Here is a 297-nt window from a genome sequence, read left to right on the forward strand (position 1 = left end):
AGCGGCCTTATGTTATGCTTATGCTCTGTTATGCATTTCATGTGCGATAGTCCTAAGGGTCCAGGCACAAGCTTTTGCATAACGCATAATACATAGTGCATAATGGAATCAACCAATCGAAATTCTTCTTTTCCATGGAATAAGAGGAAAGGAAAGCTTCTGATTAGTTGATTCGCTTATGCACGATGTATTATGCGTTATGCAAAAGCTTGTGTCTGGACCTTAAAGCGGGGAGCACAGACTCTTGCATAACGCATAACACGTAATGCATAAGAATATGTACCAATCGAAGTTCTC

This window comes from Trachymyrmex cornetzi, unplaced genomic scaffold (genome assembly GCF_001594075.2).
Source record: "Trachymyrmex cornetzi isolate Tcor2-1 unplaced genomic scaffold, Tcor1.1 scaffold840, whole genome shotgun sequence".
NCBI lineage: Eukaryota > Metazoa > Arthropoda > Insecta > Hymenoptera > Formicidae > Trachymyrmex > Trachymyrmex cornetzi.